The sequence below is a fragment of the Hipposideros armiger genome, unplaced genomic scaffold (genome assembly GCF_001890085.2).
Source record: "Hipposideros armiger isolate ML-2016 unplaced genomic scaffold, ASM189008v1 scaffold_259, whole genome shotgun sequence".
Taxonomy (NCBI): Eukaryota; Metazoa; Chordata; class Mammalia; order Chiroptera; family Hipposideridae; genus Hipposideros; species Hipposideros armiger.
In genome coordinates, this window is record NW_017731609.1 from 233,333 (window position 1) to 255,688 (window position 22,356).

At 35.6% G+C, this 22,356-nt stretch overlaps 1 pseudogene; it reads right to left on the minus strand.

The window, feature by feature from the left end:
• Positions 1 to 8,812: 8,812 nt before the first annotated feature.
• LOC109390246 (nucleolin pseudogene) lies at positions 8,813 to 14,339 on the minus strand (annotated as a pseudogene).
• Between the last annotated feature and the right edge of the window lie 8,017 nt (positions 14,340 to 22,356).

The following is a 22,356-nucleotide window of genomic DNA, read 5'->3' on the forward strand; positions in this document are numbered from 1 at the left end:
GAGAGAGAGGGAATTTGTCTTTATCAGAATTACTGGATGGTGGTAGGAAAGAAAGAGATTGCCTCAAAGGGCACTAATGTATATATCAAGGATATGAATTTGTTACTAAAAAGTGATTTAAGAAGAGTGATATAGTTCAATTGATTAAAGATTTCTAATGGGAATTAGCCTTGAGATGTCAAATAAAAATATTTTAATCAGAATAATTCCAGAAGTTCCTCCCAGTGATATTGACACAATCTTTCCACTCACCATCCTATCCTTCCTGCCTTACTCTATAGTATTCTACCCCACTCTATCCTATTTAGTTTAAATCTTGGTCATAACTTTCTAAAATGATTCTATGACCAACAATATGTCTTCATCTACTGTTTGAAAAAAAAAACTCTGTGAAATTTTCTTTGGCAATTACTACCCACTGAAATCTCAATGATCTAAACTCATAAAACTTATTATATGAATTATTTGGCACATGCAAATATGCTACATTAGTAGTTTAATTTGTCTCCCTGTCCCCATTTAAATTATAAATCACTTGAGAGGAGAGTCTATATGTTGTATATTTCTTCATATTTTTCAGTGTCTAGTATATGCCTTATACATAAGAAGTCCTTAATGAATACTTGTTGAATGAATTAATTAAGGTCATTCATAAAAATGTGTACATATACCCCTCATGTAGAGGGACAAAGATAACAGATGGATGTAAAAGTATAAAAGGGTTTTTTTTCTGTTGCCTTAGCAAAATTCTTCATATTAAGCATAGTCATATTGTCCCCTGACTTCTTAGGGAAGCTATGTCTTTCTAGTGAGTACAAATCTTAATCATCAGCTCAGGTGTATGAGATATATAATTTTCTTGTTATTTTACAAATCAATTTGATTTCATTTTGAGGACCAGTTTCAACAGGGCAGCAGACTTAGTTGCAGTTAACTTGTGGTTTCCCTATGCTCAGCTTCCTCTGAAGTTGCACCTGATTTTGGAGATCTTCAATAGTTGTGGAATTGACTGCAACTATTGTGGAATTGACTATGTGTGGAACTGACCCTTGCACATTAATTTAGGGAGGTCACTGATGAGACAGTCTTTGCCTGCCCATTCTATCTCATTGGGTTTTGGGCTTTCTCCTAAGTTTATGCCATCTGTAGAGTCAGAGGCTTATTCTGCTGTTTCCTTTCCTGCTGGGTCACAGAAATCTCTAAGAGGTTGATTAGACCTCATTACTTCCAATTTGTTAGGCTATTCTCTCCCTGGGTTTTGTCACCTCATCCGGGTCCTTTCTAGAAAAAAGGGTGCTGGAATTCTTTCTGGGACCCACCAAAATATCTTGTCTCACGATTCTGTGAAATATCTCCCTGTATCTCTTATATTGCTAGAGAAATATAACCCAATCTTACGTAAATATGGGGATAGAGTGGAATCTTACTCAAATCCCCTGTTGTAATTATAATGTTTTCTTCCTGGATTCCTCAGTATTGTTTGAGGACTTTTTGAAAATTTTGAAAAAATAGACCAGAGACAGGAATTAAAGAGAGAAACATATACTTAATGCCAAATTCTTGAGTAATAAGAATAAGGATGGGTTGGGCTAGTAGCCTATTATGAGAAAAAAATTGATCAATCTCTCAAAAGTGTGTATTTTTTTTCTCATTACATTTAGCAAAGGAAAATAAGAGGTTCTATCCATGCAAAATCATGGAATCAGAGTAAATGGCCTCTCTCCAGGGTACTTGAAGACACTGAAAGAATCATTGGCTTAGAAGTGAAATTTATATGAGAAGAAGCACCCTGACCCAGGACACAGACAAGAGTAGAGTGATCTGATGACAGAAGACAGACTAAGTGTGGTTAATGAAACCATGGCTATCAGGAAAACTAAGGTGAAGATATAACCCTGAGTTCACTGGCTGCTTAGGAAGAGTAAGGACAGTTTTACAGCCAGTATATTTATGAAAATCTTATTAATGCAAAAGAAGAAATCCAGTTAGGAGTAAGAAGGTAGATGTGTATGAAGATTGAGAATAACTGAGACCTGTGTCTGGCAAGTCATTACCAGATTTCACCTGACCCTGGTGAAGAAGGTTTGGTTATTCATTAGGAATTATGTCTGTGTTATACATAGCTTAATTGGTGTCATAGTAATATACGTATAACATATAGACCCATGAATTTGCTAGGTTTTACTTATGATTAAGTTGGATAGATCTATTCTCACAAAACACCCAAGTATGATATTTATCAGCTGCTTCATTTAAACCTTTTTCTTATTCAGTAGAGAAGGGGTAATGTCTTTGTCACCTATTTAGTAGGACTGTTTGTGTGGAAGTGGCTGAGATCATTTCTAAACTAGAAAGAGCTATATAAAATACTGTTACACTTTAATGTAATTAAATAGTACCTTTTAACTACATTATTAAAATTATTTGAAGCAAGGTGAGACTTTCTTTCATTGCTTGCATTTTATGACTTCTTACAAAATTAACCATAAGATTATCTAGAATTCATGTTCTCAGAAACATTCAAAATATTAGAACATATGGCAGAATATATGAGTCATACCTGGTAAGTTTACTATCTGTGTACCAATTTCCCTACCCACTCTTGTACACATAGTAACAATATTAAATCACATTATGATATAATATTCCAGACAGTGATTCTGTTCAATTTACTTCTGAAAACGGTGATAAGGGTGTAAGGAAAACAATATCTTTTATACCTAAACATTTCCCATTACCTGGCATTTGAGAAGATGTGGAGGAAACTTAGCACAATGCGTGAACAGAATTAAAATAACTGATTTTATTACACCAGATATGTTAAAATATTACTATAACCTTGTTAAAATCATGAACTTAAGTATACATGACTTTTTACCTTTCTCCAAACATAATTTTATTTTTAAAAACCCCAAAAAACAGCCAAAATACTCATGTTTTCTGACATCAGCACTCTAACAAAGCTTCCCAGTCCTCCTGGTTGAGTAAAACATTTAGTAAGTCTTTTAGGCTATTGTTACCAGCTTCACAGATCCCCCTTGACTATGCCTATCTCTCTGTTACGGCTAACCTAAACTGCTAATGGGAAGAAGAGAAGTCAAAAATATTACTTGGTTTCTGTATTTTGTATGTATTTTAAAGGTTTTCCTGAAATTCTCAAGAACCAGAATGCTGTCCCAGAGAGTGAAACCTCAGAAGGTTGAGAGAAAAGGTGGGATTTAGATTGAGGAAACTTTAAATAAGAGTTCAGAATTTGAAGCCCCAATTGCTTAAACCTTTAATGTTTGCTGCCTCTGTTTAAATGGGTAAAATTAGTTCAAGGGACAAAATCAAAGATTCCTGCCACTTTCTAGTTTAAGCCTCTGCTGTTTGATATTAGTTAAAAGTATTTTAGTTGCAAGGGAATAAAACCCAACTCACACTGATTTAAGTAAAAACAAGTAAAAGCAGGGTGGGGGAGGGGTGGGGTGGGAGACTTGCTGGCACATATCACTGAAATGCCAAGAGTAGTCTGTATTCAGGCATGATTGGATCCAAAGATGTGGGTAACATTAAAAGCATCATTAGCTCTCTCCACTCCACTTTCCTGTGCAGTTTCATTTTTTCAGACAAGATCTCCTTATAAAATGGCAAAATGGCTACTATCAACCCATGTCCTCTAAGCTTAGTAATTCCTAATAGAAATAGAAAATTGCTTTCATGATAGTTCCAGTGAAAGTCTTAGGGTTTACTCTTACTGAATGACTTCATTTTGTGCCTATCTCTAAACCAATCACTGTTGACAAGGGGAGGGACTCTATTGGCTAGGTTTGGGTCACAGAGCTGGTGGAGGACAAATGAGAGAATGGGATGGTGGTTGGCAGGAGAGGGGACAGATGCCCAGAGCCACTTGAACTCAGAGTGGAAAATCAAGGTACTGTTGTCAGATGGAAGGCTAGCTGAATAGCCCAAAACAAGACATGTCTACTGTGTATGTTTGAAAATTACATGAAAGAAATGGTTTCCCATAAATTGATCATCTTCACATTTCAATTAATAAAAATTAAAAATTCCGCTAAGAGACAAAAGTCCAGAATCCAAGTGCCAATGCTATTACTTGGAATCAGTTGCTACAAAACTGAAAATGCTTTGAAAATCATAAAGTACTATACCTATTAAAGCTATATATATATATATATATATATATATATATATATGTGTTTTTTAGTTGCTTCTCTGCCATTAATTTTTATGTCACTGTAATACAGTCAAGTAACCAAAAGATAATGCCTCTGTCGTGATTATCTATACTTTTCAGAAAACACATTTGCATATTTGGAGTGGAAGAATGATTATTGATTGTGTTGTGATAGTGCTAAAGCATAATTTAAAAGGAGACATAGAATGAACCCCAGAGCACTGAACTACTTAACACCTTGAATTATATCGCAAGGAAAAATCTTGCCTAAATATTAAAATATTCTTCTGTCTTATTCTGTGACTGAGCCTTAAAGCCCCCTCATAAATATGCCATTTACTGTTACAAAGAAAAGTATGTGAAGTACATGTATAAACACATAAATATAGAAAATGAATATAGGTAATATATTGTTGAATTTCAGCTGTATAGAGCATGTTAAATTTCTGTCAAATTTGGAAAATAGACTACAGAGTTAGCTCTGGAAGTGAATGCATTTTGCTTGATTTTTTTTTTACTAATATTTTATAAAGAAAATTTGATTGTGGCCCAATCCCTACTCTGTCACTAGTTAGCCATCACCTTGGATTAAGTCACTTAATCTCTTTGGGCCTAGTTTTCTAGTCTGGAAATTGAAGAATTTTAATTAGATTCTATTTAATGCTGCCTCCAGACCTAAAAATCTATAATTTATACAAGCTCTGATAATGCAACATCATAAAATATCGTGTATTTTGGAACAACTTAAAATGCCAAGGGCAGAGGCACATTTTTTTTTATGGGTTCCTGCATCTAATATGGTTACTTGATTCTCTTTAAATTATTGTGAAGAAACCCAGGGTCATTGTGTGGATATTTCTACTGAAAGGCCTAACTTCTCAGATGTTTCAAGGGCACCCATGTGATTTCAGACAGGAAGTCTGACTCAACTTTTCTCTTCAGTAGAAATGCAATTCAAGGCAGGATGAGATTACAATGGGTAATGCATCTTGATTAATTTGAAATGGTTCAAAAGCACATGGTTGGTCATTTGTACTTTGTTTTTTTCAACTGGTCAATCTGATGTGAACTCCTTCATGGTACCATGGATGCTAACTGCTTTGTCCCCTTTTCTGTGGCGACCCTCCTCTCTCTCCAAGAATAGGATGGCAAATCTGCCCATTCCTTTAGAATTATTTTCTTTTTTAAAATATATTTCACTCTATATGCTGCTATCCAGGCACAGCCCTTTGAGAAGAACATTTTCCAAACAGAAAGAAAATAATAATAGGAATGGCTACAAAATATAATTAATTTTTCTGACTATTAATGCATGAGAAAAATGTCTAATGGATTACAGATTCCTTCCTAGTTGAATAGCGTGACCGTGACCAATTGAAAAGGAAACCCTTAGTTCAAGTTGCATTTCCTTAGTTCCACTCCATCAGGATAGGGCCTGGGCAAGGGTGATGGTTGCGTGGTGTTCTCGTATGGAAAGAGAAATGTTGTGCAAATGGGTAGGGGTTTCTGTGATTGAGAAGAGAGCAGAGTTCTTTAAACCATTATTATGAATAAGGGAGCAAGACTCCACTCGCTCTGCTAACAGTTAAATACTTTTGGCTGTCTGCCAGCATCCTTCAATATTTCTTTGAAGCTTTCTTTTACTGACTACACTAGAGTAATTAGGGTGGACCTTTTCATCTTTACTTAAACACACACACACACACACACACACACACACACACACCCCAGTACATTTTGTTCTGACATATGCTTGCTAGAGCCCTTCTTCTGAGACCATGGATGGGTTATATCAAGGAAAGGTCTTAGGGTGGGGCAGCTCAACTCCTTTGAGCTCTTTGGTTTCTGAATCTCTGTCTTTAAATGTTTCCCTAGTAGATCTGTAATTGGGAATGTAATTGGTAATTGGGAGCTGATTAAATTTTACAAAGACACTTCTTTCCTGGGGACAATTAAAAATGGACTAAAATTCACCTTATCTGGTCAGATAGGCAGTTGTAATTTTTGCCTCCCAATTTGGCATTTTACCTGATTATAAGATATTTCTTTGGGAAAGATAAAAATTAAACATTTCTAAAGTTAAGCATAAAGTGGGTAACTCCTCTGGATTGCATATTTTATAATATGTATATATTTATACATATTATACATATATATATACATATTATAAAATTTACTGAGAAAATTTCCTCTCAAATTATGGTCAATACCATAATACATTGATAATATTAATTGTATTCAAGAAACCCACCAATGCTATTTCTTTTATCTCCTTTTTCTCTCTAAGCTACTAAAAATATTTAAACCATCACCACCTCTATCACCAGATAAGAAAATCCTTGGAAATGAAACTTCCTTTCTCTTGGAATATTGCATACTCTGCATTAATATATTCACTACGTTGTTTTCTAATGTTTGGATTTAATTCATTTGGTCATCCTATGTGGAAAGTTAGAAAAAAGCTATTGAAGATAAGCAAAAAATATGTAGAGGAGATTATTATTATTTTTCCTTATGTGATGCTGAGTAAACCATACAATTTTTATTATACTTGACTTTATGTTTATGATCTATTATAGAATCATGTTGATCCCTAAACACATTGTGTGACAATGGTGACAAATCTGGTTTTGTCATTACACACAACAATCAGGTCCACATTATTAATTACTATGCTTGTTCCAAGAAGAAATGTGAGTTTAGCCAATCTCATAGCGTGATGCTGTTCCTTTAAAGAAGAATTCTTACTTCCCCTCCATGCATATTCAGGTATCTGAGAAATGGTCTGGTAGCCTCACACAAATAACTAACTAAAGTGCAAGGTCATTTTTGGTGGAAGGAAAATAGACTAAAGGAAGAGATCAGGGGGGAATTCCAGGCTGTAACTCTCAGATTCCTCAGGAAACAAATGTCAGCTCTCTTCAGAATCTCGAGGTACTCTAAGGTGGCAATGTTTTAAAAGAGCAAATGAGACCTGTAGAATTTTACTCAGGAAAGCAAACTACAGCACACTTGTTTTGCTAATTGAAGAAGTAGATTTTCCACCAGCAGGTGGAGGGACGCTGTTGCAAGGGTTGGATGCAGACACAGTGCCAACATACTTTACTATTGGCAGCTGGCTGGAAATCAACATGTTTTTATTGATATGTTCATTAAAATTCATTTTCTCTGGCACAAAAGCCACTAAATTTGTGACTTTCATATTCCAAAGCTGGTTGATTATAACCTCTAAGATCTCCTCCTCGGTGGTAGCATTGATTTTGACAAGGAGGTGAGGGAGATGGCTGCGTTTCGGGGCTGGATTGTACTGACCATGGCTCTGTCCCACTTGCCTTCATGTATTAATGGGACCAGGACTGCCGTAGACATGGAGCTGTTTGAGAACAAACAATGAATGTCCCTGAATGATGTAACATTTGAATGGATGCAGTGGGTAGAGTTTGTGGGCTTGATTCTGGCCCTTCACCAGGAAGAACATGAGAGTTCACAATTAGAATGTCAAGAAATGAAAATTGTCCTCTTGTTTAACTTACACAGAGAAAACTGCCAGGAAAACTCTGCTTTTTGCTGTAAAAAACAACAACAACAACAAAAAAAAAACAGCATTTAGTTGCCAACCTTGGGATGTCTTTATACTTTAAAAAGTACATTAGTTAATATTTACTTTTAGTAAACAAAAATATTACAGCATTAACATTTTTAAAGGCAAATAAATAGCTTCAAAGTTCAAGTTTTCTCAACTAAGATATTTCAAGAAAATTTAGTATCCATCATTTTGAGTAAATTGAGAACCATCTGGGTGGTAGCTATGTCAATGCTTTCTACTGAAATCACGTTAACAACATAAACACCATGAACACTAAATATCAGGGAACTCATCTAATAAATCGATTGTCCAGGACTCAGATTTAGCCCTCTGTTTTCAAAACCAATTTTTACCCTACCATACTATACATGTGTGTAGATGTGTGTGGTATATATTTTGTGCTGCTAAAGTTTATTGGCTATCATTTTATTCTACATTTTTGCATTTCCATTTATGAGTGAGGATGAGCTATAACTTTTTGTCTTGTGCTATTCCTGTCTGACTTGGTATCAAGTTCATATGAGGTGGCTAATGATGTCTTGCTTACGGTTTTCTGTTACGTTCATTTTAACTGTTACATAGTATTATTATTTTGTTTCTATATTTTTTAGTGCATTATTCTGTTTTTATCTTTTTTTTCCCCCTCAGAGTTAGGACTTTTAATTTGTCCCAAAATTGCTGAAGCAAAATCATAATAAAACACTCTGCTTTCTTTTATAACCCTACAAGGCCAAATGACAACAACAACAACAAAACGCTATTTGCAGAAAAAAAATGATTTTGTACATGGGAAGAAACCACATAAATTCAAAACTTGCAGATAAGGTTAGCTCTATCACTCATCTCTTTAAAAAGTTTATATGAATATACAGTCAAAACCAACAGAGTAGTTCCCTTGAAATGTTATCTATATGAATTGCCAAGGAGACCACAGGACTGTATGCTGTCTTGGAATGTCCTTAGAAGGCTCTGTCATTGATCAGGTAACAGAGTAAAAACACTAGAGTCCTTTCTTTCAAATGGAAGAGGAAAAGACAGGGATAGAAAAACTATTCAAACTTCCTCTTCTTTCCTTGTGGCTTGTGACCTCCTCTTCCTCCTCTGCTTCCTCGGAAGCTTCCTTATCCTTCCAAAGCCTCCCTGGCCTCTGCCACCAGAGCCACCTCAGCCTCCCCTGTCACTGCCTTGGCCCCCAGCTCACCTCTGCCTGTGCCGTGAACCCTGAAGCCACCTTCACTCTTAGTCTTGGCCCAGTCCAAAGTAACTTTTTCTATCAACTTCATCATCTCCCATGGCCTCCTGGTGGCTTTGGCATCTTCGTCTGTGTTGAAGTCTACAAAACCAAATCCTTTGGAAGGTCCAGTCTTCCGGTGGGTGACTATCCTTGCTGTAGCAGAGCCACCAAGTGACTCCTGTAATGTCATTTGTGTAGTTTCTTCAGACAGACCTCTGACAAACAGTTCTACATGGCTGGCTTCTTGCATTAGGTGCCTCTAGGTCTTTGCAACTGTAGCCTGATTGCTCTACTCTCAATTTCTCTTTTATTACTGGAATTTAAAGCTTCTTTAACATCTTCGAATTAAGCAAATTCTATACATGCATACCCTTTAGATTTGCCAGTGTGGTTCCGGGGCACTTTGATAAAAGTTGCGATCTCAAATACTTCCTGAAGAATGTCTTCTATTGAACTGTAGAAGGGGTTGTTTAAAACCAGAGTTTTTGATTCACCTCTCCAAGTGTTATTCTTTCCACTTCTGTAATCTTGACTTTGACCTTTCTCTCCAGTATAGTACAGGAAAATGGACCACCCATCTATCTCTGCTCTCTGCTTTTCTTCCAATGTTTTCTCCGCATCAGCTTGTCTTAAATTCGAGATAAGCAACCCTTTTACTCTTTCCACACTTGCTGACTAATCTGATCTCCATAGCATCTTCAAGCACTTCTTTTAATTTGTCTCGAGTAACTTTATAAGGTAGAACTATAGTCAAAAGTGTTTTTACATCTCTATCTTTTTTACTGTCTTTTCTAATTTAATTTCATTGCCAAAGACTTTTAAACCAGTGAATTCAAAGGCTTTTCCAGGTCTTCAACAAATTCAAAACCCACACAGCCAAACTTCCTAGACACAGCAATTCTGACACCACAACAGCAAGATCGTTTTTAGCAAAAGTGTCACTGATATCAGGTTTTAATTCAGGAGCAGATTTGTTGAAGTTCATGGTTCCAACAAAGAGATTGAGAGATGCAGTTGGTTCTGTGCCTTTTGCTTTCTGTTTCTTGGTTTCAGGGGCTGCTTTCTGCTTGGCCATTTCCTTCTTTCATTTTCCAGGTGCTTCTTTGACAGGCCTGCCTCCTCTTCATCTTCTTCACCTTCATCCTCATCATCTTCTTCATCATCCTCTCCATCTTCGTCCTCAGCAGTGCCCTTGACCTTCACAGGAACAGCTTAGCTTTTGCAGGAGCTTTCTTGCCTTTGGCTGCTATAATCTCCATAGATTCTTCTTCAGAGTCATCTTCTTTGTCGTTGTCATCCTTCTCATCATCTTCATCCTTGTCATCTTATTCCTCCTCTTCTTCATCCCAGGCAGGAGCAGCAGCAGTGGCTGCTTCCATCAACTCTGGCTCAGATTCATCCTCATCTTTGCCCTCATCCGCCTCCTCACAGCCATCATCTCCCTCTTCACTGTCTTTCTTTCTTCTTGCCCTTCTTGCCCTTCTCTGCTCCCGTGACTGGGGTGGCTGCTTCCTTCTTAGCAGGTGTTGCTACCAATGCTTTGCTTGGTGTGGCTCCCTTCTCACCAGGTGTTGCCACCACTTTGGCTGGTGTCACTGATACCTTTTTGCCAGGATTGTCAACTGCTTTCTTGGCTGGCATGGCAACTGCCACCTTTTTTGTTGGGGAAACCATCACCTTATTTGCTGGATGGTTTTGTTTTTTTTTTTTAAATATTTTATTGGGGAATTGGGGAAGGGGAACAGTGCTGGGGAATCAGAGGAAGTGGAAGAGACAAGTTGCTGTCCTTTTGTTCTTCAGTCTAGTTGTGGAGGACGTCGCTTCACTGGCCCGTGTTGGTATTGTGATCATTGTGCTCTTCCTGGGTGAGGCAGTCGGTCGCCGGCCTCTGGACGGCCGCTCACTGCAGCTCTTGACAGCCCACTGCAGCAGGGGCTGCAGCCCACACTGTCGCTGGTGACTCATGGCAGCCCAGCTCCAGGTCGAGCTGTTTGTTATTCACCATCTTAGCTGTAGAGGGCGCAGCATCACTGGCCCTCATGTGGGATCTGAACTGGGGCCTTATTGCTCAGAGTTGGCGTCCCAAGCCAGGTCTTAACCAACATGCTACTCGGCCAGCCCTGCTGGATATTTTTAACACTTGAGTTGAAATTTTAATCACTCTTTTTCCTCAGTCTTTATTTTTATTTATTTTCTTTCTTAAATAGTTTTTTTTGAGTTATATGTTTACTACTGGGTATTACTTTAGCTGCATTTCACAGTTTTCAATAAGTACTTTCATTATTTGTATTTATTTATTTCAAGTTTGAAATGTTTTATAATTTCTACTATTTTCTTTTTCAATGAGTTATTTAAACATCTGTTTAAATTTCCAAATATATGGGGAGCTTTGTTTTTTCATTGCTGAATTCGACTTTATGTTTCTTTGTCTGAGAATATGATCTTTGTGATTTAAAAAAAATGTCTTAATTTATGACCTACTGTATGGGTCACATGTTTTGTAAATGTTCCATGTGGGCTTCATAATAATGCATATTTTTTATGGTTAGTTCAGAATTTACTTAAATATAAATTATATATACACAGTTTTATCACAGACATTAATTTATCAATATTCATAATTTTATTCATAAAACTTTTATATTCTTAGTATTTTTTCTCTGCTCCTGAGAGGAATGTATTAAAATATTCCACTATAATTTTGTTATAGTGATATTTTCTCTTATAATTCTGTCAGTTTCTGCTTTACATTTTTCAATGTTATGTTGTTAAATGCATAAAGTATGTAGTATTACTTATTTTGCATTAATGGTTTCTTAACCTTAAGTTATATTTTAGTGATTTTATAATATAGTGAGAAAAGATATTAGAATTAGTAAGGAACTATAGTTAATTAAAATTAATTATGTCTTGCCTGCTAAGTTCTTTTCCATTCCTTCATTTTCAGTTTTGAGTAAGGTTTTAATTATTTAAGCCAATCTGGTCATCTGATGTAGGATGAGTTTTCTTTGTTCACATTAATCCTAATTACTGATGTATTTGGATTTCTACCATTTCATATTTTCTTTCCTCCCCTCTTCCTTTTTCTGACTTGTTTTGCTGTGATAAAGTTTTCTACATTTCCTTTCCCTCATCCTATAATAATTTAAAGCTATTAGCAGCATCTGTATCTGCATTGATTTTTATTTTTAATTTGTTTGCTGTTTATGTTTATTGTTTATCCTTAATTTTAACACATATGCTTAATTATAAAATATTTTAACAAATTCACAAATTATTCAATAGTTCTTATCACCTCTAAAACACAAAAAAAGGACCTTAGCTTTTTTTGGCTACCCATTAAACAACCTCCTCCCCCTCCCCCTATTTTGTACTGCTAATTAGAAATTTTTCTAAAATTAAAAAGTGTAAGCAAGTACCATGATTATATATTAGAGTGTATTACTAATCAAAGTTGCTAGCTTATTGTATCAAGATTTGCATTCAGCTTTATTTCTTACATCCATTTCTTCCTCTGGAGTATCTGTTAGTGATGAAGATCTATGGGTGATAGCTCTCTTTTTATGTGTCTAAAATGACTTATTTTGGGCTCATTCTTGAATAAGATTTATATATAAAACCTATGGTGACTTCTACCAGCATTTGAAGATGCTATTCTATTGTTTTCCTGGCATCTGTTATAATGCTGATAAGAAGCCAAATTGCCTTTTCCTTATTGTTTATTTTTTCTTTCATAGCATTTAAGATTTTGCTTTTTCTCTTATTTTCCATAGTTTCACTACAGTATATCTAGGAGTGGATTTATTTTTATATATCTTACTTGACACTCTGAATGTACTTCAGAACCCAGGACTATTGTCTTTCATTCTGAAAAATTATCACCTAATATTTCTTCAAAATTTGCTACTTCTATCTGTGCCATACTGCAGGAAAATCCTTCAATACCATTGCTCAATTCATAAATCCTTTCTTCATCTGTATCCAGTCTACAATATAATTTGCCATTTGAATTCTCTAATTTTGAAATTTCTTTATCTTAAATGCCTTTATTTTTCATTTCTAAAACATCTGTTTCTTCCTATATTTTTAAAAATCCCATCATTTTTTTTCTTTTAAGTGGATATTAATCCTTCATTCATCTCTTTAAGTGTCCTAAATATATTGAAATCTTTGTTAGGCTGTGAATATGAATTTCTCCCATGAATTAATGTTTTGATTATATTGGTTAAACTCATTGACTTTCTTAGTATTAAAATTTTCCATCATGTGTTTTGATATTTTGGTTTGTAGACCTATTTTGAGTGGAAGGTTAAGTGTGTCATTTGTTGTCTCTGTCTCTCTCACTCTCTCCTTATTCTTTTATAAGTAGTATGATGCTTCTTTCCAGTCTCTCCAGCCTTAGAAAAGGCGGAAATTCTGTAATATGTATCTGATAACACAGATGAACCTTGAGGACATTAAGCTAGGTGAAATAAGCCAGTCACAGAAGGATAGACACTGCATAATTCCTCAAATGAGGAATCTAAAATAGTCAAATACATAGAATCAAAGAGTAGAATGGTGGTTTCCAAGGGTTGAGGCAAAGGGGAAATGAGGAATTGTTACTCAATCAGAATAAAGTTTCAGTCAAGCAAAATAAATGTTTTTGAGACCTGCTATACAATACTTCACCTAGAGTTAACAATACTATGCTGTATACTTAAAATTTTGTGGGAGGGTATATCTCATGTTAAGTTTTCTTATTAGCATACTAAAATAAAATGTAAAAAAGTATTTCTTGCAAAGTAGTTCTATAAAATGAGATTAACATACAGTTCCTGGTCCATGGTATTACTAAATAAATGTTTGTTTCATTTAAAAAAAAAATTGAAACAACATTAAAAAGTAAAAACAATCTTGCCACACCTCCTACCTCAAGTAATGTCACCTTGTTGGCTGAAGTCTACCTACTTTCCAAATCTGACAAGCACAGGAAATGAGAGCTATTTATTTTTCTCCTACTTAGATCCTCATTTATGGAAAAAAAATTTTTTTGACACTAGATCTTTCCAAAAGGCTAAACATAAAAAAAATAGTACCAACTCCATTAAAAATTTTTTACCAATATTTATATGCATAGTTCCATATCCAGTTTACACAGAATTTTCTATATATCTAATTTATGTTTCATGACAAATCTATTTAAGATTTCAAACATTGCATCACCATTGTTTCTTCAGCACTGCTCATGAACAGAGCTGAACTACCCCTGTTTCCTGAGTACTCTTCTGTCAAGTGTATGTCTTTATGTAACCCAATCAAATTTTGACAATGAGGACCTTATCTCCATCAGACTTACGCATAAATCCAGCTCTCTTAGATGTCCTATTTTTCCCTCTTCACCTTTTCTCCTCCTGGCTATCCTAAGATATGTCTAGTTTTACTAAAAGTCAATTTTTCACAAACTTCTGAGTATAGTGTAGCCTGTCCAGGATGGCAGCCACTTCCAAGCTCAATGTTTTTCATATTAATTATCTTTAACCATACTTAGTTTCATGAAATTGAAATGAACATAGGAGGAGAAAAAGACCTTGGGGTGAATTTTGGAGCCGTAGACCTCCCTTATCCATGGTTTCACTTTCCAGCATTTTAGTCAATTGCAGTCCAAAAATATTAAATAGAAAGTTCCAGAAATAAATAATTCATAAGTTTTAAATTGTGTGCTGTTGTGAGTAGCATGATAAAATCTCACACTGTCCCACTCCATCCTGCCTGGGACATGAATCACCCTTTGTCCAGCATCTCTGTGCTGCATATACTCCCTCCCTGTTAGTTACTTAGTAGCCTTTTTTGGATATCAGATTGACTGCTATGGTATCACAGTGCTTGTGTTCAATAACCTTTATTTTACCTAATGATATCTCATTCACCTTACTTCATCTAATCATGCCGGCATTTTATCACCTCACATTATCACAAGAAGAAAGGTAAGCACAGCACAAGATATTTTGAGAGAGAGATGGCATTTACATAACTTTTGTTAGGATATAGTGCTATACTTGTTCTATTTTATTATTAGTTATTATTGTTAATCTCTTACTGTGCCTAATATATAAATTAAACTTTATCATAGGTATGTATGAATAGGAAAAAACAGTGTGTATAGGTACTATCCACAATTTCAGGCATTCATTGGGAATGTTAGGATGTATTCCCTGCGGATAAGGTGGGGACTACTATACATTATAGTTTTTAAGAAATAGCAATAGTATTGTCTTATTTAGAAAAAAAAATTTTAATTGGTTTAACTCATTCAAAAGGTCTACCAAGTTCTCTTGTGATATATGTTTGATATGAAAATGGCAAGATGATGAGTTGTAGGCCCAGGTAACCAGAAGTGTTGATGGTTGAGCTTGTATTTTTGGCTTCACTGTTGATTGGTCTATAAGAAGACCAAAGTGATCGTCAACGCAAAGATAGCCCAAATGGTTAGATATGTGGTCAATTCTAAAAGATGTTGTGATGAGGACTGAAAATCGAGAGAGGAACTTCAGTAGATTATGTCATTGAGAATAAATTACGAGCACAAATGCACCTACAGTAGTCTCAGGGATGTGTTTCACTTTTCAGTTCTGTGTTTGTTATTTTTGGGGGCTGCTGTTACAAAAATACCATAACTGAGGTGATTTATAAACAACAGATATTTATTTCTCACAATTCTTTTTTTTTTTTTAATTGGGGAATTGGGGGATGGGAACAGTGCTGGGGAATTGGGGGAAGGGGAACAGACAAGTTGCTGTCCTTTTGTTCTTCAGTCTAGTTGTGGANTGGGGGATGGGAACAGTGCTGGGGAATTGGGGGAAGGGGAACAGACAAGTTGCTGTCCTTTTGTTCTTCAGTCTAGTTGTGGAAGACGTTGCTTCACTGGCCCAAGTTGGCACCATCATTGCGCTCTTCCCAGGCAAGGCAGATCAGTCGCTGGCTTCTGGACAGCCATTCACAGTGGCTGCTGGCCGCTCACGCTGGCTGCTAGCTACACATGGTAACCCACTGCAGCAGGGGCTGCAGCCTATGCTGTCACCAGTGACTCCTGGCGGCCCAGCTCCAGGTTGAGCTGTTGTTCAGCATCTTAGCTGTAGAGGGCAGTGTCACTGGCCATCATATGTGGGATCTGAACCGGGGCCCTCTGGCATCCCAAGCCAGCTCTTAACCAATGCACCACTCGGCCGGCCCAATTTCTCACAGTTCTTGAGGCTGGAAATCCAAGATCAGGGTGCCAGCATGTTTGGGTTCTGGTGAGAATCCTCTTCCAGGTTGCAGTAGATTTCCATTGTATCCTCACATTGTAGATTGCAGAGAGAGAAAGCAAATTCTTTTGTGACTCTTATATGTCTTATTAATGGGGGCTCCAGTCTCATGAACTCATGTAATCTTAATTGCCTCCCACCTCCTAACACTATCACGTTGGAGAGCAGGGTTTCAGCATAGGAAGTTTGGAGGATGAAAACATTCAGTCTATAACAGTGTTGTAAAAGTTTTTAAGAAAGATGTTACAGGATACGATGCTCTGCACAGAATGATTAGATAGGGAGTGTGTAATCTATACATTCTTTGAGGCTCATTCATGTCAGTCTTTGCTCCTCAAGTGTGGAGAACAATAGCTAGAATATAGCAATAGTTTATAATGACTGAAAGGTAGATTCCCAGGAATGGAACAGTATGGACCTGGATTCTTGACGTTGCAATTGCTCCTCTGAATTTCTAGCATAACAGAGAAAAATTATCCTTGGCCAGGGACTTGAATTTCTTTGACAACCTCATACCCTTTCTGACAAGTTAAAAACATATTCTTGCATATTTGATAGCCTGACCTTTGGAAATTTTATTTCTCCTATTAAAATATTAAATGATACTATATTTCATTTGATCTAATTGAATATAGCAGAAGATTTTCCTAAACATATGTAAGAAATAAAACTTTTCTCTGAACATGATATTATTCTACTGACTTAAAAAGCCACTCAGGGACGTGAATATTATTATAGACTCTTTTCTGGAGAAATTTTATAAGTACCAAAGCCATTAAAATGATTAATATTTCCTCTTGGTTTCTGCTCTTTCTGCAGCTGTCTTGGATCCTGAAAACAGCCATACTGTTGAATCTAGCTACTAAAAAGTAAAAAATGCATCATAAACCTGTCCAGAAGAAGAAAGTCCTGAAATAACTCTTGCACTTTCTATCTATTGCTACTCCTTTTTTCTTTCCTTCCTTTCAAGAAAACAAAAACAATACTTTGGAACAAATTGATTTTATTAGATAACACATTGATCATACCCTTAGCCTAGGGTTAGAGCATAACTTTAAAAACAATAATAACTAAGGCAATCATCTAATTTTACTGAAATAAAACTGAAAATGTACACCCGACAAAATCATCCCTGAGACTATTTTAGGTGTATTTGTGCTTGTACTTTATTCTCAATGACATAGTAATCTACTAAAGTTCCTCTCTCAATTTTTCTCTTTGCAATCTGGAAGAACAGATTCACCAGTGATTGTGCTCATTTATAAAAGCATCCAAAACAAAATTGAACCCCAAGGCTGATAAGCTATAAAGATGCTGATCAGATCTGAGCAGAATGGACCATGCTTTGGGGCTCACTCAGCTAAAGATGGTTCTAGAAGACTGATGGCTTTATATACACAATTACAAACACCACAGCTCTGTCAGATGAATGGAAACTCATGAAATATGGGGCAGCCCTTTATTAAGTAAAGAATGACATTTTGTAAAATACTTCTTAAGATTTAGTATTTTTGGAGGTAATTAAATTCCCAACATTCTTTGGTAGAAGACATAAATAACATTACAAGAGAGAACAATCCAATAGTGTATACATGTATAGTTCTACAAAACAAAGATTAATTTATTTTTTTAATGGCTCAAGCTTAAAGAGATAAACCTTGTCAAATTTATATAATTTTTATCTATAACTAGTAGAAGTCATAATCAGTAAGAAATTAGAAATGTTTTTCTTTCCAGAGTTTCTAGCCAAAGAGAGTTTGAATATAAGGAAACAACTTGAAATTATTGTGTTTTCCCAAAACACAGATAGCTAAAATATGTAGTTATACTGAGGCAGTATATTAAAAACAATATTGACTTTCAATTTGGAATGAATGCACATTTATCAGGGATGGTGTTAGTCCATGGGACCAGGTTTAGAAAGATTTGCTCTTGGTTATTATGTCCTAGCAAGCCCCTATGACTTTTCAGATTTATATTTTGTGAAATGATCTTGAATCTGCATTTCTGAACATACTTTTTGCCAAACTGAAGTTTTGTTCCTTGATTAAATGAATAAGTATGAAAGCCAATTTAAAGTTTCCTAGATTCTCTAGATTTTATTGCATAGTTCTACCAGTGAAACAATGATGAAAATTTATGATCATTACCTAGAGCGGCCTCATTTATCTCTTCTGCTCTTAGCTTCTCTATGAAGAACTATGCTCAGTTTATGCAGAGCCCCAGAATTCTCATGATTTCTCCCAGTTTCCCACAAAAATAAATTTACTCAGATCCTTTATTTGCACAGATATATACATAAATAATAGCCCCTTCTTCTTGTAGTAATAAGAAAATGAAACTAGAATCATGTAGGTCCTTAAACACCAAAATTAACAAATTTTGATAATCTCAGAGAACAATCTGAATTAAAATAAGGAAAATTAGATATATTCTAGTACATGTCTGAAAACTGGTTTTGTTTTTTTTTTTTGAAATATACAAATTGTTTTATTGCTGTGCAAATTTAATTTGAATTAAAATGTCAGAACAAGGATATTTAAAACAGACTGGCCACTAATATTTTCAAGGCCCCAGGCAGGGGTACATAAAGGGAAGCCTACACACCCTATCTGTAAATATTTAAAAGTCATGAATCAAACTAACAGACTCTCAAATGAATATGTCCTACCCTCCTACCATGACAAATATAAGTTAAAACAACTGGCAGGCAAAATTTGAGTTTAAATTCTAGAACTCCTAGGATATTGTGCTACAACGTGTTGCCCAGGAGGGCAGCCAAGGGCCTCTGGTCTGTAACCACTGTCTCCTCTCCTATCCTGTCTTCTTGTTGCGTATTGAAAATCCCACAGGCGTTTGTGCCGAATGCTGGTCTGCATTCAAAACACCATTTACACTTCAAACAATTTTAACCAACCTTTTGGCACCTGTTCAGCCTAGGGGTGTACGTATTCATGATGCAGTAAATTTGGGTTGAATGAGGTCAATGGATCCAACATGTGAGCTCTGGGTCACGTGAGGAGAGACTTCAGGGTACCAGGTATCCTGAATGTGACCTAGAAGGTGGGTGAGAATACTGAGTAGCCAGGGCCCCTTTTGCCCTATAGGCTTATTGCTCACAAGAAGGTCATGTCTTGAGAAGATTTTCAAAAGCTCAGGGGCCCTTTTTTCCCAGGTATAGAGATAATATTGACCTAAGTTCTTGATCATGCATTAAAGTGCAGAATCTAACTCAAACAAAACCATTTATCCATTCTATGTCTATAAGTTTTTATAAAGGATTTTGAAAAAAAAATTTATATCATACACACACACACACACACACACACACACACACACACACACACTACAGAGGGGGCCAAAAAAATGTATACACATTTTAAGAAAGGAAAAAACTGTATTAAAATACTCAATATATACTGATAACAAAAGATGATTACAAGTCATGTATATGCATTTTTTGGGCACCCCCAGTATATGTACAATGAAACAAAAAATAATCAGCATTTAATTTGGAGGGGAAATTGGGAGTTATTTACACAATTTGAGAATACATGGTCTGACAATTACGTTTGAGGACTAATCCTAGAAAAAGTGCTACATACCTCATTGCTGAATATCACTATGGCCACCGTGTAAATGCTCCTCTTGGGAAACTATGCACTGATGCCAGCGCCTAGTCCACACTTCAAAGCAATTTGGAGCTCTTTTTTCTGGAATGGCTATGAGAGCTGTTGTCATATTACCCCTGATGTCCTGAATGTCATCAAAATGACTTCCTTTCAATATTTCCTTTATCTTAGAGTAAAGAAAGAAGTCATTGGGGTCCAGATCAGGGGAGTAGGGAGGGTGTTCCAATACAGTTATTTGTTTACTGGCTAACAACTCCATCACAGACAGTGTCGTGTAAGCTGGTGCATTGTCGTGATGCAGGAGCCATGAATTGTTGGCGAAAGTTCAGGTTGTCTAACTTTCTCAAGGAGCCTTTTCAGCACTTCCCAATAGTAAACTTGTTTAACTGTTTGTGCAGTTGGTACAAATTCATAATGAATAATCCCTCTGATAGCAAATAAAATTAGCAACATCAATGCAACAAGTTTGAGAACTTAATTGTCAGCCTCATATATATTTTCCAGTGATATTTAAACTCGCCGTGGTTTGTTAGAAAAGGGGAAATTTATAATAAATCTATAGTTTAGGTTTGGAGGGATGTGTGGTAGACAGAATGTTTGTCTTCCAAAGAAGTCACATCCTAATCTTTGGAACCTGTCAATATGTTGCAAAGAAGAATAAAAATCTGGTCAGGATTAAGGTTGATAATCAGCAGACCTTAAAATAGGGAGATTATATCTTATTATCCAGGTAGCCTCAACGGCTACTTAGGTTCTTAACAACGGCTGAAGATAAGCTAGAGTGAAGCAATTGGAGATCTAAGAAAGACTCAACTTGCCATTGCTAACTTTCAAGATGGAGGGAGGGATCCGCAGCCAAGGAATGTGGTGGTCTGTAGAAACTGGAAACGGCAAAGAAACGGATTGTTCCCTAGAACTTTCAGAAAGGGATGACAGTCCTACTAACACCTTGATTTTTAGTCCAGTGAAACCTGTACCAATCTCTGGCTTCCAGAGTTCTATGATAATGAATATGCATTGTTTTCAGGAATATATTACAGCAATAGAAAACTAACACTAATACCTAATTAGAAAACTAAAACTAATATCTCAGCCCAATGTGATGCTTTGAAAAGCTTAGACTGTTACTAAAATCTTAATAATTTATAGAATTAATGTGTCCTATGTTCTTAATTAACATTTCTTAAAAATACAGATGAATTTACATTAGGGTAAAACATGTTGTCAACTGCTAGGTTTAAAATTATGTCATGATATACTTATCATAGTATACATATATGCTAATTAGGCTTGTGGAGACTGTGTAGCCATAGACATATTAGTTGAGTTATTTTCATTGATTATCCCACAGGAAATTTTAACTTAAATTTGGATCCCTGAGTCTTAAAATATCTTCAAAAGATTCTTCTATGATGCTACAGGTGCATTAAAATAATAAATACTATATTTAGAAACTTCTGAAGGCAATGAAATTGCCATATCCATTAGATCCATTTATAGAACTTTCTAGAGTTGTGATAAATTCAAATGAGTTCAATATTTTGACTGTTTACCATTATCTGGCCAAAGCATACAGCTTACTTTCAAGGAAAGCTTATTTAAATGCTACTGAAGATGTAATTCAATTAAGAAAAAAATAAGTTTAGCCAAACACAGAATAAAGAAGAAATCTCAGTAGTCTTTGGAAGACCTCAAATACACACTGTCTGTCAATCCTAAAGGAAAAAAATGGTCCAAGTTTTTAACATGGATAATGAAAAGCAGCACTTCACTGTGATGTTCTGTGTAAGCGCAGATACTGGATGGAGAAGAATTTTTCTTTTTTTTTTTTACGAGAAAAAGATTTGTCTCAAGTGGATTTGTTCATGGCGTCTTGGATCATGACTAAAGAAGAAGAAAGTTTTAGGAATTTGTGATTAATATAGCCTATACTTTATTAATTAAAAGACATGTATACTTAAAATATTGTCACATTTTCCTGAAAAGCTATTATTGAATCATATATAGATATGGGTGTTTGTATACACATATATTAAAATTTTGTACAGAGAATTATGGAGTTAAAGGAGGACAAAAAGTAAAATATCCAAACAGTTTTTAATTTCTGCTTGACCTGGCATGTACAGATTTCTAAAAAGAGCACAACAGGCAGTGAATAAAATAGTAATATAAAATGTAGATAAAAATATAAAGCAGTAAAAACAGATATCCATTTAAGACTTTGTTCTCTAATCAAGTGTGAAAATCAAAGAATTCATATTAACAAGAAACAGACTGAATTCACTGTCAAAGGCATTTCTTAAACTGAATTTTCCTTACATCAGGTGGCTTTCCCTGCCCCTCCTCCCACTTTTTTTTTTTTTTTTTGTTAATCAAGCCTAAGGAAACCTGGAGTGAAGTTCTCTAATAACAAAGTATAATGGGCCTCCTACATGCTGTAT